Genomic DNA, 16,286 nt, shown 5'->3' with positions numbered 1-16,286 from the left:
AGCGTTGAAGGAATATTTTGAACTGGTTTATTTCAAATCCTTATATAAAGACTTTCTAGGCCTAATTGCGGTAACTCCAAGTGAAGAATGATAATGCTTCTTTAAAGATGGCGCCTAGGTTTATCTCATGCAAAGAAAACGGACATTCTAATTTCATGGAGAAACTATCCTTTTTTATTGTGTAGCTTTTTTTTTTTTTTTTTACGAAAATTTACAGTAAATCTCAAACTCACTCAACCTAATTACACATTAGAAAGTTTTAATGGCCAATTAGTGCCTTATACTTAAAAGTTAAAATACCCCTCATACAAAATGCTTTAATTTGTTCATTCCTACTCTAATTATTACAATCTTCACCTCCTCCCACGCCTATTGACGCAAAGGGCCTCGGTTAGATTTCACCAGTCATCTCTATCTTGAGCTTTTAATCCAATACTTCTCCATTCACCGTCTACTTCACGCTTCATAATCCTTATCCATGTAGGCCTGGGTCTTCCAACTCTTCTAGTGTCTTGTGGAGCCCAGCTGAACGTTTGGTGAACTGATCTCTCTTGGGGAGTGCGTAGAGCATGTCCAAACCATCTCCATATTAGAATATATACAGTATATATATATATATATATATATATATATATATATATATATATATATATATATATATATATATATATATATATTCATATATATAAGAGTATGATGAAGGTTCTGAAGGAATGTCTTGCAAATTTTGTAGTAATGTCAAATCACATAATTTGTATCATTATAAAATGGACTGTAATGGTTTGGAAGAATTCAGAGATATTAATGATAAGTCTGAGATGGTTTGTTATATAATAAATAACAATATGGTTAAGAGAATCTTGGATAAGTTTTCAAAGTTTGATTTACGTTATTGATTAGTTTTGTTCAATGTTAGGATACTTGTTAATTATTTTACATTTATTAGTAAAATAGTTATATCATAGATTGTGCAAGATACTGCTGAGTATGCTTGTCAGCACGCTGACATGCTCCTTTTGATGTTTATCTATACATAATGTCAATAAATATCTTAATTTTAATTTTAATTTGATTTACTTCCAGAGTCCTTAGCTCCTAACCTCAAGGATGTTTCTTACCAATAGATGGCGGTGTCATTCGTTGGGATGTCACTGGAAAGCATATTACTTCCAGAGTCCATGGCTAATCTTCACCTTAAGGAGATTTTTTTCACCAATAGATGGCAGTGTCATTCGTTGTGACGTCACTGGAAAGCAGTTTATTTCCAGAGTCCTTGGTGCATCCTATCTGAAAAGATCATTTTTCATAATTCTTCGGCCGGAAAGAATCCCCTACAGTTAACTATGTTGGAGTAGAATTTTTAAGTGACAGACTGAGTGTGTTGCATTTGAAGATTTACTGTAAGTTCTATCTAGAAGTATAGTGTTGGATTATCTCGGTATTGTTATGATAACCTTGACTGAAAGGTAAGTTGGTTATCTTAATGTAATGTTCATTTGGTCTTTTATTTTTAATGGCAACATGTGACCGAACCATTAAGGTATTACATGTGAGCTAATATTGTCAGGCGTTTATTTCCTGACGTTTTTAGCAGAGATTTTTGCCTGGGTTATATTTGGAGTTAGAGATGAAATTTGCATGTTTTTGCAACATTGTTTTAATAAATATCTAATTATCTATCTTATAAATTTAATCAATTGACTGTATTTGTAAGGTTTCAACCGGTCTATGTAGTTTGTTTGTTAGCTGTTTGTTCGTTTAAGAGCATTCCGAGGCAGTCTGAATTGCCGTATGTTGATACTAATTTTGGATAGCAAAAGACAAGGAAATAGCGACTTAGGACTTAGGTCAAGTTGGGTATCTGATTAAAACGTTTTGAATGTTGCAAAGACCCGTTTAGTAAAACCTACATCGCTTTTAACTTATATCTAATCACAGTGATTAGATGTTTAGCATAGCAATAGTTTAGATTGCCAATGTCTTGTGCAGAGCTTGTTTTACGTTGATAATTCAACAAATATCTATACAGTTTAAATATAGTTGTCCAAGACTTCCTCAAAATTTGGAACAAGCATTTGTATCTTAAAGGCAATAGATATTACTAGATATCCACTTATTCTAACTACTTTACTTATCTGGATATTTATTGACGAAGTTTATTCTTTTATGTTAAATAAACCATGTTTGAATATCGGAAATTAAACACCCGAGATATCGAGAAATTACTTGCAATAGTTGAATACCTAAAATTCATGCTTATATGTTCACAGCTTTGCACAACTAATAAGTAATCTTAGTTAATCCGTATAATTGATATTATACAAACTCTATTACCCTTTAAGGCCGATTCACACGACCCGTTTTCTTTCCGACAGGCTGGGTGGTGGCTAACTGCCGTCGAAAGGTTGTACATTCACACGAGGCGTTCCGTATCCGTTTACTAGCGCGCGGTTTTCATTGTTTACTTAGACTCTGTCACGTGAGGACCGAGTAAATTACGATAATTTTGACACTTTAAAATGTTGGTTGATAACTGTGTTGATAAAATAAGTTATGCAACTTCATAATGCTTTATGCACTATGCCAAGAATATTAAAATTGCGATAAACTTACCTGTTTTATTTAATGCCTCTCCAGTCATTTTCCATATCTTTTATTTATGTAAATTATTTCTATACATCTTGTTTGCCATGTCAAACATCTCCTCATACCCTTGAAAAAGTTCAATTAACCTCTAATACATGGTGTCAACAACAAACTAACTAATTTCTATGACTCTATACTATGAGGAAAAGTCGGGGTTGTAGGCCACGAAACAAACGGGTACAATACAGGTCCTTGTTCACACAAAACATCACCCACCCGCTGGTTGGGACGGGTGGCTAACGTCCGTCAAACCGGTCGGGGTTTCTTGGGAAGAAAGCCGAGACGCCTCGGAAGGGCGACGTCCGAGGGCCGCCGTCTGCCTGACGGGTCGTGTGAACAGTTGCATTTGAATACACGTAAGAAACCTAGACGCCGCTTAACCGACGGCGAGCCTGTCGGAAAGAAAACGGGTCGTGTGAATCGGCCTTTATTCTCTTCAAACTTACTCCGCTATGGTTTTGCATGAATTGAAATTGGACAATCGAATCCCGGTGTAGCAGGAAAATTTTCCCCCCTGACTGAAATTTCCCCCCCCCCCCCCGGGAAAATTAGCTCAGGATCGATTTCCCCCCGGGAAAAGCAGCCCGGGCTGTTATTCTCCCAGGGGGAATTTCAGCCCTAATATATTTTTCTCCCCCTAGGCCAATGTTACTCAACGTTACGATGTCATTGCTAACGTTAGCAATGCGACGATAATATTAATTTGTGTATTTTAAAGCATTTTTCCATATACCTTTTACACAAAATATAAAAAGGTACAAAAGGGAACAGAACCTAACAAACCCACCTTACCTACCCTAGAAGTTCCCAGGTCACAGCCCCTAGCCGGGGCGGACCCCCTTCCCAGGTCACAACCCCTAGCGGGGGGAAGCCCCCGGACCCCCTTCCCAGGTCACAAACTTGTACTGGCAATAGGTAATGTTGAACTGCGCGCACTAAAAATATTAAAATTAAAGAAATTAATGACTTTCTTTTATGACCCGGTGTAATGGTCTGTTTTTCCTGATGTCCGAAATAATGGTTACCTCCACCAAGCAAAGGGGGAATCTTGGTCCAGAGGGGGTAATATTATCCTGGGACAAAGTTCCCCCCAAGGGAATATATATCCTGGGCCATATTTCCCCCGGGGGTAATTTCGGACGGGGGGATCTGGGAGGCCATCCGCCTGTTGGATGCCATAGATGCAATAAGAATTAAAAGTTTCTGTATGGACCAAGATTAAAGAATTACGGGAACGGAATAACATTGAAAGCATCAAATATTTGAAGATTTTTCGTTCATTTAAATTTTTCTTTTGAATTTGCAGCATTCTTGATAGGTTCATATATCCTCCTAAGCATGTTTAGGGAAGATATCCATTTTCAATAGTGAATGGTCTGATTCGATTTAGTGTTAAGCTTTAAAAAAAAAAATGTTAAATCCAACATAGCTAAAGTCAAGCTTTGCTGCCCTCGTACATTTATGCTTAGAAGGCTCGGGATCTCTTCATTAAATGGCTCGATCAAGATTTTAATTTGTTTTGTAAATGTTTATTTTATTAACTAAGAAGACACCTGGGAGGCTGCACTATACTTCTTTAACGGTGAAATACTTTTCGATTTTTTTTTAACTTCCAGAAAAGTAGCCTATTATTACTGCCTAGACAATTTATATATTTTAAGATGCAAGTAAAAGTTTTTAGAGGAAAAAGGAACTTTTGTCGTATTACTTTCATTAGTTGCCATGAATTTGGGTTTCTACAACCTAGATTACAACGCAATTTATACTTTTAAAAACTAGCTGGTTAGAAATTTATAGAATGCGGTCGAAAATATTAGTTTTGAACTTGCATTATATATGTAAGGATTGAGGTGGTTATTTTATTATTGGGCCATAGAGTTAGTGAAATAATTAAACTTTTGTACAGCAGGAGATCGAAACCAGACAGGCCATAGTTAAGGATGTGTAAAATTAATTGTTTGAATCTTAGTGTTGTTTGATAAATGGCGACACCATTAAACATAATGAAAGTCAGGGTTTAAAGGTTTAAAGGTCTCCATGAATGGCATAGGCAAGGGACCGTGACAATGCCCTAAAGACTGACCATATATACATGTGATCAGTGCAAAAGCCACCTCTCTACCCAAGCTATGACCAGAGAGGGCCAGGCAATGGCAGTTTATGACTCGAAAGGTAGATCTATAGGCTCTCACAAAATACCTATCCTAAACTCACAAGGATGGTGAGGTTGTAGACACTACTTTAAACTAACTCTAGTTTTGAGCGGGACTCGAACCCCAGTCCAGCAGACCGCAAAGCATTGAAGTTTCCAATAGGCCTAGATTTTACTTTAACAAGAGGGGTCAGATTTAGTCAAAATCTTAACAATACGACCGCCAGGTAGTTGAATAGGCCTAGATTTGTTTTACTAGTGGTCTGACTTAAGCAAAATCTTGCCAATGACGTCCGTCCTCTCGACGGAGTTCAGGCAAAGCAAGATTACAATTTTAAAAAATATGACTACTGGAAAAAGAAAAAAGTGAAAATTAGATTGCTGGTAAAGCTATAAATCAAAAGAAATTTTTAGGCTTCCTCTTGCCCAAGGGGAATGAGAGGTTTATTCTTAGGAACTGGGTGGCAATTTCTTGCAAGAAGTTTTTGATTAATTAAGGTTTAGAATCTTGAATTAGTGAGGTATAGAGGACACAAGTTCTTTGCATACTCTTAAAAGATATGATAGGTATTTATTTTGATTCCTTGAGGTATAGAATCTTTAATTAGTGAGGTATAGAGGACAAAAGTTCTTTTCATTTTCTTATAAGATATATTAGGTATTTATTTTGATTAATTGAGGTATAGAATCTTTAATTAGTGAGGTAAATAGGACTAAAGTTCTTTCATGCTCTTAAAAGATATAACAAGTATTTGTTTTTATTAGTTGAGGTATCGAATCTATAATTAGTGAGGTATAGAGGACAAAAGTTCTTATCATTTTCTTACAAGATATAATAGGTATTTGTTTTGATTTATTGAGGTATACAATCTTTAATTAGTTAGGTATAGAGGACACAAGTAGAATATCTCTTGATGCGATTCCACACCCCTGTTTTAAACCTTTCCTTTTATGTTTGATAATTTGTATTAACCATCTAATCATTATCTACCACCATAAAACATTTTATTGCTCTTCCGGCTCCTTTTATATGTGTAGTACACAGTCTTTCCTAACAGGGATTTACTCGGTAGCCTAATAACAATGGGAATGAAGGAAAGAAGGCAAAAAGGGAGGGTGGGGGGGGAGTACTAGGATAGCCATAGGTGTAAACACCGAAGGAGGGTTGAGGTACCCTCTGTGTCACAGTTACGTGATTAAGTAACGCTTCTTCGAAACTCTCTGAAGGAAGGGAAGAAGTTCCTCTTTTTTTTTTTTCTAAGAGTAAACGGGTTAATTAAGCACATCTGTCAATTCATTGTACCACCAAAATTTAGGTCAATATTTGAAACATTCATTGCTGTAGTTTCATGGAAATTCATAAGCCGGTTTGTTAGATATCTGGGAAAAACACTATTACACGGCCTCTGGAAACGATAGTAGTTCATTTCATGCTTTTACAAGATATAATAGGTAATTGTATAGATTAATTGAGGTATAGAATCTTTAATTAGTGAGGTATAGAGGATACTAGTTTATTTCATGATCTTACAAGATATAACAGGTATTTGTTTTAATTAATTGAGGTATAGAATCTTTAATTAGTGAGGTATAGAGGACACTAGTTCCTTTCATGCTCTTACAAGATATAATAGGTAATTGTATAGATTAATTGAGGTATAGAATCTTTAATTAGTGAGGTATAGAGGACACTACTATGAGATTCAGGGCCTCTGTAACACGGTTTTTTGGACTTTGCTCCTTATCAAAGCATCGGATGTAGCTGAAAGTTGACATATGTATATTTTACAACCACACACAAATTTTGTCAGCATTATCAATAACCTAAACACAATAGTTTTAATTTTTATAGAGTAAAAATGATCTAGCCGACGCCATGGCCAGTGATAACGAGCCAAGAGTCGAAAACATTCACTACGTAACCAATGTAAACACCTTTTGACAAAATTTTGCCCCGCCCATCCACCAGACACCCATTCAACTTCTTCCATCGGCTCTGAAACCCATAACAGTCAAGAATGGCTAACAGGATTTGGAATTGCCCCCGTGGTTGCAAAACTGCATTTGTCTTACGACTTGCAACTTTATACAGTCAAGAGAAAGCCCGTGGCCATATTTACTATAGCCTGAATAGGTAATTATTCAGTTTCTAGTTTAAATCCAATGTTTATAGTCTGATTTGTATTTACCGTAACAGGATTATAATACTTGTAATGTCATTCAGGCTTTTGAACATTTCTATTAACTATTCACTATGCCACCAAAAGAGAGAGAAAGAGAGGGATTGTATGTAAACAGTCTTTATAAAACTATTTTTGTTAAAATAAGTTTTTTGTGCTAAAATCTCCATCAGACCAACCGTGTTAGCTATGTTTTGGGCATGACTGCATTTTATAAATAAATCCTGAATAGTTTTAGGAGTTTTATTTGTACATCTAATGGGAATTTATAGAAGTGAAGTGAACATAATTCATTTATCCTTTAAAATAATTACTACATGTAGCAAAACAAATAGTAGTAAAGATGATAATGCAATGAAGGAATGATACCATACTTTATCTTTAGCTTCAACATCGGCAATAACATACCCAGTTGCCATAATTTGTCAGCTTAATGAAATAACCTATCATCTAAAGTTAAACTTAATTTCTGAGGAGGCCATGGATTATTGCACAGTGAAAGAATATGTCAAAGACTTTATGAATGGCGGAACGATACATAAATGTGGGTGGGGTATTTGTGCTAGCGTAGTAATACTACTGTACTGTAGCAGTAGTGCCGTAACAGTACTATACATAAATTAAACGTTTAGGCCAACTGCTGGGATCCTTGAGGATCATTTACCACTTCTTACAACTACTCGAAAAATTAGTTTTTATAGCCAGAATTTAAATTTTCTGATCCAACAGTGCCCATGATAGCCTTCAGTGTTATCCTGAATTACAACGAGGCCAAAGTGGGTGGAGCCTCGTGAAGTCATCATTCTGACGATAATTACTGGTGAGGGTTTAAAGCCAAAATATGGTACCAGTTATTTATTTATTTTTTTCTTTTTTACAGTAAATACGTAGGTAGCTAGACAATAAATAAAAATTACTGGACATTGGATATAGCAGTTATCAAATCAAGCTGGTCTACTACGTTTTTGAAAATTACCAACTAATCCATACACCTTGTCAATCTGATTGTGACCTATAAAGTAGACTGTAATTTCTTAGGAAACTTATTCTGGGAGTTAGACTAATAATCGAAGTGTTTTTGTATTTATTAACATATTTTGTTCGTTTGTTCATTATGACAATTCTCAGTGGAGAGGTTTCAGAGTTCATATAGGTGTACTGCTTTGCTTTTATTTACACTTTTGTGTTATTGTTGGCAGAGGTATAGCCTTCGTTACGTATAACCAATCATCGATCGAGAAAGAGAGAAGAAATGCCGTCATAAGTTACGTAACGAGTGCGTTCGAAACCTTTTCTCTGAGTAAGTTGGCCCGTCTTCAAAAATCGTCACTTTTACTTAATAAAGTACCAAATTTATTCAACCTACGTAATGTAGAATATAGTCAAAATTTATGTGTAGATATAATGTGCATTCTGAATAAGCGTTATATTTATGAAATTCATAGAAAAAAAGTTATTGCGAAAAAACCGTGTTACAGGGGCCCTGAATCTCATAGTAGTTCATTTCATGCTCTTACAAGATATAATAGGTAATTGTATAGATTAATTGAGGTATAGAATCTTTAATTAGTGAGGTATAGAGGACACTAGTTCATTTCATGCGCTTAAAAGATTATAATAGGTAATTGTATAAATTTATTGAGGTATAGAATCTTTAATTAGTGAGGTATAGAGGACACTAGTTCATTTCATGCGCTTAAAAGATATAATAGGTAATTGTATAGATTAATTGAGGTATAGAATCTTTAATTAGTGAGGTATAGAGGACACTAGTTCATTTCATGCTCTTACAAGATATAACTGGTATTTGTTTTGATTAATTGAGGTATAGAATCTTTAATTAGTGAGGTATAGAGGACACTAGTTCATTTCATGCGCTTAAAAGATATAATAGGTAATTGTATAGATTAATTGAGGTATAGAATCTTTAATTAGTGAGGTATAGAGGACACTAGTTTATTTCATGATCTTACAAGATATAACAGGTATTTGTTTTAATTAATTGAGGTATAGAATCTTTAATTAGTGAGGTATAGAGGACACTAGTTCCTTTCATGCTCTTACAAGATATAATAGGTAATTGTATAGATTAATTGAGGTATAGAATCTTTAATTAGTGAGGTATAGAGGACACTAGTTCATTTCATGCTCTTAAAAGATATAGGTAATTGTACAGATTAATTGAGGTTTAGAATCTTTTAATTAGTGAGGTATAGAGGACACAAGTTCATTTCATGCTCTTACAAGATATAATAGGTAATTGTATAAATTTATTGAGGTATAGAATCTTTAATTAGTGAGGTATAGAGGACACTAGTTCATTTCATGCTCTTACAAGATATAATAGGTAATTGTATAAATTTATTGAGGTATAGGATCTTTAATTAGTGAGGTATAGAGGACACTAGTTCATTTCATGCGCTTAAAAGATATAATAGGTAATTGTATAAATTTATTGAGGTATAGAATCTTTAATTAGTGAGGTATAGAGGACACTAGTTCATTTCATGCGCTTAAAAGATATAATAAGTAATTGTATAGATTAATTGAGGTATAGAATCTTTAATTAGTGAGGTATAGAGGACACTAGTTCATTTCATGCGCTTAAAAGATATAATAGGTAATTGTATAAATTTATTGAGGTATAGAATCTTTAATTAGTGAGGTATAGAGGACACTAGTTCATTTCATGCTCTTAAAATATATAGGTAATTGTACAGATTAATTGAGGTTTAGAATCTTTTAATTAGTGAGGTATAGAGGACACAAGTTCATTTCATGCTCTTACAAGATATAATAGGTAATTGTATAAATTTATTGAGGTATAGAATCTTTAATTAGTGAGGTATAGAGGACACTAGTTCATTTCATGCTCTTACAAGATATAATAGGTAATTGTATAAATTTATTGAGGTATAGGATCTTTAATTAGTGAGGTATAGAGGACACAAGTTCATTTCATGCTCTTACAAGATATAATAGGTAATTGTATAAATTTATTGAGGTATAGAATCTTTAATTAGTGAGGTATAGAGGACACAAGTTCATTTCATGCTCTTAAAAGATATAATAGGTAATTGTATAAATTTATTGAGGTATAGAATCTTTAATTAGTGAGGTATAGAGGACACAAGTTCATTTCATGCTCTTAAAAGATATAATAGGTAATTGTACAGATTAATTGAGGTATAGAATCTTTTAATTAGTGAGGTATAGAGGACACAAGTTCATTTCATGCTCTTACAAGATATAATAGGTAATTGTATAAATTTATTGAGGTATAGAATCTTTAATTAGTGAGGTATAGAGGACACTAGTTCATTTCATGCTCTTACAAGATATAATAGGTAATTTTATAGATTAATGGAGGTATAGAATCTTTAATTAGTGAGGTATAGAGGACACTAGTTCATTTCATGCTCTTACAAGATGTAATAGGTAATTGTATAAATTTATTGAGGTATAGAATCTTTAATTAGTGAGGTATAGAGGACACAAGTTCATTTCATGCTCTTACAAGATATAATAGGTAATTGTATAAATTTATTGAGGTATAGAATCTTTAATTAGTGAGGTATAGAGGACACTAGTTCATTTCATGCTCTTACAAGATATAATAGGTAATTGTATAAATTTATTGAGGTATAGGATCTTTAATTAGTGAGGTATAGAGGACACAAGTTCATTTCATGCTCTTACAAGATATAATAGGTAATTGTATAAATTTATTGAGGTATAGAATCTTTAATTAGTGAGGTATAGAGGACACAAGTTCATTTCATGCTCTTACAAGATATAATAGGTAATTGTATAAATTTATTGAGGTATAGAATCTTTAATTAGTGAGGTATAGAGGACACTAGTTCATTTCATGCTCTTAAAAGATATAATAGGTAATTGTACAGATTAATTGAGGTATAGAATCTTTTAATTAGTGAGGTATAGAGGACACAAGTTCATTTCATGCTCTTACAAGATATAATAGGTAATTGTATAGATTAATTGAGGTATAGAATCTTTAATTAGTGAGGTATAGAGGACACAAGTTCATTTCATGCTCTTACAAGATATAATAGGTAATTGTATAGATTAATTGAGGTGTAGAATCTTTAATTAGTGAGGTATAGAGGACACAAGTTCATTTCATGCTCTTACAAGATATAATAGGTAATTGTATAGATTAATTGAGGTATAGAATCTTTAATTAGTGAGGTATAGAGGACACAAGTTCATTTCATGCTCTTACAAGATATAATAGGTAATTGTATAGATTAATTGAGGTATAGAATCTTTAATTAGTGAGGTATAGAGGACGCTAGTTCATTTATTGCTCTTACAAGATATAACAGGTATTTGTTTTGATTAATTGAGGTATAGAAGCTTTAATTAGTGAGGTATAGAGGACACAAGTTCATTTCATGCTCTTACAAGATATAACAGGTATTGTTTTTGATTTATTGAGGTATAGAATCTTTAATTAGGAAGGTATAGAGGACACTAGTTCATTTCATGCTCTTACAAGATATAATAGGTAATTTTATAGATTAATTGAGGTATAGAATCTTTAATTAGTGAGGTATAGAGGACAGTAGTTCATTTCATGCTCTTACAAGATGTAATAGGTAATTGTACAGATTAATTGAGGTATAGAATCTTTAATTAGTGAGGTATAGAGAACACTAGTTCATTTCATGCTCTTACAAGATATAATAGGTAATTGTATAGATTTATTGAGGTATAGAATCTTTAATTAGGAAGGTATAGAGGACACTAGTTCATTTCAGGCTCTTACAAGATATAATAGGTAATTGTATAGATTTATTGAGGTATAGAATCTTTAATTAGGGAGGTATAGAGGACACTAGTTCATTTCAGGCTCTTACAAGATATAATAGGTAATTGTATAGATTTATTGAGGTATAGAATCTTTATTTAGTGAGGTATAGAGGACACAAGTTCATTTCATGCTCTTACAAGATATAACATGTATTTTGTTTCGATTAATTGAGGTATAGAATCTTTAATTAATGAGGTATAGAGGATACAAGTTCATTTTATGATCTTGCAAGATATAACAGGTATTGTTTTTGAATTATTGAGGTATAGAATCTTTAATCAGTGAGGTATAGAGGACACTAGTTCATTTTATGATCTTACAAGATATAACAGGTATTGTTTTTTATTTATTGAAGTATAGGATCTTTAATTAATGAGGTATAGAGGACACAAGTTCATTTTATGATCTTACAAGATATAACAGGTATTGTTTTTGATTTATTGAGGTATAGAATCTTTAATTAGGGAGGTATAGAGGACACTAGTTCATTTCATGCTCTTACAAGATATAATAGGTAATTGTATAGATGAATTGAGGTATAGAATCTTTAATTAGTGAGTATAGAGGACACTAGTTCATTTCTTGCTCTTACAAGATATAATAGGTATTGTTTTTGATTAATTGAGGTGTAGAATCTTTAATTAGTGAGGTACAGAGGACACAAGTTCATTTCATGCTCTTACAAGATATAATAGGTATTGTTTTTGATTAATTGAGGTATAGAATCTTTAATTAGTGAGGTACAGAGGACACAAGTTCTTTTCATACTCTTACAAGATATAAAAGGTAATTGTATAGATTAATCGAGGTATAGAATCTTTAATTAGTGAGGTATAGAGGACACAAGTTCTTTTCATACTCTTACAAGATATAAAAGGCATTTGTTTTGATTAATTGAGGTATAGAATCTTTAATTAGTGAGGTATAGAGGACACAAGTTCTTTTCATGCTATTACAAGATATAAAAGGTATTTGTTTTGATTAATTGAGGTATAGAATCTTTAATTAGTGAGGTATAGAGGACTCAAGTTTTTTTCATGCTATTACAAGAAATAAAAGGTAATTGTATATATTAATTGAGGTATAGAATCTTTAATTAGTGAGGTATAGAGGACACAAGTTCATTTCATGCTCTTACAAGATATAATAGGTATTGTTTTTTTATTAATTGAGGTATAGTCTTTAATTAGTGAGGTATAGAGGACTCAAGTTCTTTTCATGCTATTACAAGATATAAAAGGTAATTGTATAGATTAATTGAGGTATAGAATCTTTAATTAGTGAGGTATAGAGGACTCAAGTTCTTTTCATACTCTTACAATATATAAAAAGGTAATTGTATAGATTAGTAGAGGTATAGAATCTTTAATTAGTGAGGTATAGAGGACACAAGTTCTTTTCATACTCTTACAAGATATAATAGGTATTGTTTTTGATTAATTGAGGTATAGAATCTTTAATTAGTGAGGTATAGAGGACACAAGTTCTTTTCATACTCTTACAAGATATAAAAAGGTAATTGTATAGATTAATCGAGGTATAGAATCTTTAATTAGTGAGGTATAGAGGACTCAAGTTCTTTTCATACTCTTACAAGATATAAAAGGTATTTGTATTTATTAATTGAGGTGTAGAATCTTTAATTAGTGAGGTATAGAGGACACAAGTTCATTTCATGCTCCTACAAGATATAATAGGTATTTTTTTTTATTAATTGAGGTATAGGATCTTTAATTAGTGAGGTATAGAGGACACAAGTTCTTTTCATACTCTTACAAGATATAAAAAGGTAATTGTATAGATTAATCGAGGTATAGAATCTTTAATTAGTGAGGTATAGAGGACTCAAGTTCTTTTCATACTCTTACAAGATATAAAAAGGTAATTGTATAGATTAATCGAGGTATAGAATCTCTAATTAGTGAGGTATAGAGGACTCAAGTTCTTTTCATACTCTTTCAAGATATAAAAAGGTAATTGTATAGATTAATCGAGGTATAGAATCTTTAATTAGTGAGGTATACAGGAATCAAGTTCTTTTCATACTCTTACAAGATATAAAAAGGTAATTTTATAGATTAATCGAGGTATAAAATCTTTAATTAGTGAGGTATAGAGGACACTAGTTCATTTCATGCTCTTACAAGATATAATAGGTAATTGCATAGATGAATTGAGGTATAGAATCTTTAATTAGTGAGGTATAGAGGACACAAGTTCATATCATGCTCTTACAAGATATAATAGGTAATTGTATAGATTTATTGAGGTATAGAATCTTTAATTAGGAAGGTATAGAGGACACTAGTTCATTTCATGCTCTTACAAGATATAATAGGTAATTGTACAGATTAATTGAGGTATAGAATCTTTAATTAGTGAGGTATAGAGGACACAAGTTCATATCATGCTCTTACAAGATATAATAGGTAATTGTATAGATTTATTGAGGTATAGAATCTTTAATTAGGAAGGTATAGAGGACACTAGTTCATTTCAGGCTTTTACAATATATAATAGGTAATTGTATAGATTTATTGAGGTATAAAATCTTTAATTAGGGAGGTATTGAGGACACTAGTTCATTTCATGCTCTTACAAGATATAATAGGTAATTGTATAGATTTATTGAGGTATAGAATCTTTATTTAGTGAGGTATAGAGGACACAAGTTCATTTCATGCTCTTACAAGATATAATAGGTATTGTTTTTGATTAATTGAGGTGTAGAATCTTTAATTAGTGAGGTACAGAGGACACAAGATCATTTCATGCTCTTACAAGATATAATAGGTATTGTTTTTGATTAATTGAGGTATAGAATCTTTAATTAGTGAGGTACAGAGGACACAAGATCATTTCATGCTCTTACAAGATATAATAGGTATTGTTTTTGATTAATTGAGGTATAGAATCTTTAATTAGTGAGGTACAGAGGACACAAGATCATTTCATGCTCTTACAAGATATAATAGGTATGGTTTTTGATTAATTGAGGTATAGAATCTTTAATTAGTGAGGTACAGAGGACACAAGTTCTTTTCATACTCTTACAAGATATAAAATGTAATTGTATAGATTAATCGAGGTATAGAATCTTTAATTAGTGAGGTATAGAGGACACAAGTTCTTTTCATACTCTTACAAGATATAAAAGGTATTTGTTTTGATTAATTGAGGTATAGAATCTTTAATTAGTGAGGTATAGAGGACTCAAGTTCATTTCATACTCTTACAAGATATAATAGGTATTGTTTTTGATTAATTGAGGTATAGAATCTTTAATTAGTGAGGTATAGAGGACACAAGTTCTTTTCATACTCTTACAAGATTTAAAAGGTATTTGTTTTGATTAATTGAGGTATAGAATCTTTAATTAGTGAGGTATAGAGGACTCAAGTTCTTTTCATACTCTTACAAGATATAAAAGGTATTTGTTTTGATTAATTGAGGTATAGAATCTTTAATTAGTGAGGTATAGAGGACACAAGTTTTTTTCATGCTATTACAAGATATAAAAGGTATTTGTTTTGATTAATTGAGGTATAGAATCTTTAATTAGTGAGGTATAGAGGACACAAGTTCTTTTCATACTCTTACAAGATATAAAAGGTATTTGTTTTGATAAATTGAGGTATAGAATCTTTAATTAGTGAGGTATAGAGGACACAAGTTCTTTTCATGCTCTTACAAGATATAAAAGGTATTTGTTTTGATTAATTGAGGTATAGAATCTTTAATTAGTGAGGTATAGAGGACACAAGTTTTTTTCATGCTATTACAAGATATAAAAGGTATTTGTTTTGATTAATTGAGGTATAGAATCTTTAATTAGTGAGGTATAGAGGACTCAAGTTCTTTTCATACTCTTACAAGATATAAAAGGTATTTGTTTTGATTAATTGAGGTATAGAATCTTTAATTAGTGAGGTATAGAGGACTCAAGTTCTTTTCATACTCTTACAAGATATAAAAGGTATTTGTTTTGATTAATTGAGGTATAGAATCTTTAATTAGTGAGGTATAGAGGACACAAGTTTTTTTCATGCTATTACAAGATATAAAAGGTATTTGTTTTGATTAATTGAGGTATAGAATCTTTAATTAGTGAGGTATAGAGGACTCAAGTTCTTTTCATACTCTTACAAGATATAAAAGGTATTTGTTTTGATTAATTGAGGTATAGAATCTTTAATTAGTGAGGTATAGAGGACTCAAGTTCTTTTCATACTCTTACAAGATATAAAAGGTATTTGTTTTGATTAATTGAGGTATAGAATCTTTAATTAGTGAGGTATAGAGGACACAAGTTTTTTTCATGCTATTACAAGATATAAAAGGTATTTGTTTTGATTAATTGAGGTATAGAATCTTTAATTAGTGAGGTATAGAGGACACAAGTTCTTTTCATACTCTTACAAGATATAAAAGGTATTTGTTTTGATTAACTGAGGTATAGAATCTTTAATTA

General features: G+C 32.0%; 1 long non-coding RNA gene across 2 annotated transcripts in view; it reads left to right on the top strand.

The window, feature by feature from the left end:
- Positions 1–1,088: 1,088 nt before the first annotated feature.
- LOC137632766 (uncharacterized) overlaps positions 1,089–16,286 on the top strand; it is a 39,636-nt gene continuing 24,438 nt past the window's right edge. For both annotated transcript variants that reach the window (XR_011042119.1, XR_011042118.1), the window contains exon 1: positions 1,089–1,466. This is a non-coding gene — a long non-coding RNA (uncharacterized lncRNA). The remainder of the gene's footprint in view (positions 1,467–16,286) is intronic.

The sequence above is a fragment of the Palaemon carinicauda genome, chromosome 42 (genome assembly GCF_036898095.1).
Source record: "Palaemon carinicauda isolate YSFRI2023 chromosome 42, ASM3689809v2, whole genome shotgun sequence".
Classification (NCBI taxonomy): Eukaryota; Metazoa; Arthropoda; class Malacostraca; order Decapoda; family Palaemonidae; genus Palaemon; species Palaemon carinicauda.
Note: the sequence above shows the minus strand (reverse complement) of the source record. Positions and strands in the feature narration are given on the sequence as shown.